Below are 1,309 nucleotides of genomic sequence, written 5' to 3' on the forward strand. Positions count from 1 at the left end.
GAGGTAACCCAGACACTGCAAAGACTAAGCAACTGGAAGGCACCTGGACACGACAAGATCCCCAATTTCTGGTTAAAACACCTGCCAGGAATGCATAAAAAGGTGGCAGAAAACTTTAACAACATACTAGCAGATCCAGAGACAATGTCTTTTTCTTTTCGACTGTTATAAAACTGAAACTCTAAGACCGATGATGTCATTCCATCAATGTGTGGACGCTGGTTGCTCTCGTTCATACTTTAAATCTAAATTTTTATAATTTTGAATTTTTATCACCTCCCATTTTGAACTTGACAAAGACAGACTTACTGTCGAAATATCGTTCAACCAATAAAATATCTATTACAATCGAATCGCTCATTTTATCTTGGCTGTTTACCTTTGTAAAGAGTTACGTCAATCCTTTTAAAATTATTATTATTATTATTACTATTATTCCCCCAAAAGTTTCAAGTCCTTGTGCTTAGAGCAGAAATCATTATTATTATTGTCATTATTATTACTATTAGGCAGTGAATTAGCGGAATCTTTGTTATCAGAAAAACATGCCTAGTGGCATCTGTATCGGCCCTTTACCTTCCAAGTTCTATTCCCGACAAGGTAAACTTTGCCTTTCATCCTTTCATCGTCGATGAAATAAAGTTCCAGTCAAGTAATGAGGTCAATGTAATCGACTAAACCCCCTCCCGCAAAATTGCTGACCTTGTGTCAAAATTTGGAACAATTATTGTTGTTATTGAACTTTCCTATTCTAGTAACGCAATAGGGGAAATAAACAAACTTCTTTTTTCCATTCTGTGCTCTGAGACAAAAGGAATTTAGCAATTACCCAACCAACATCACATATACATACGCAAACACACACACACACACACACACACACACACACACACACACACACACACACACACACACACACACACACACACACATCTGGATGGAGGTTGGGCCAATCCGACTTGATTATTATTTAGTCGTGTATACAAAGATATCTTGTCATATGATACAACTACATTCAAACGCCTGTTTGCTTGAAAGTCTCCACCCTGCAGTCACATGAGAACGAAATGGCTATTCTTTGTCTTCTTTTCTTTGGTAAGATACAAGATAATGGTGTGAGGGTGTGGCCTTCAGAGCTGATTTCGATTCGACTATTTTGCTTACTTAACAAATTAATGTGTATATATGAATATTTGTGAGCGTTCGTCTATTTATCTCTCTATCCATATGTCAATTAATATGTGTGTGTGTGTGTGTGTGTGTGTGTGTGTGTGAGTGTGTGTGTGTGTGTGTGTGTGTGTGTGTGTGT

This window comes from Octopus bimaculoides, chromosome 6, assembly GCF_001194135.2.
Source record: "Octopus bimaculoides isolate UCB-OBI-ISO-001 chromosome 6, ASM119413v2, whole genome shotgun sequence".
NCBI classification, from domain to species: Eukaryota; Metazoa; Mollusca; class Cephalopoda; order Octopoda; family Octopodidae; genus Octopus; species Octopus bimaculoides.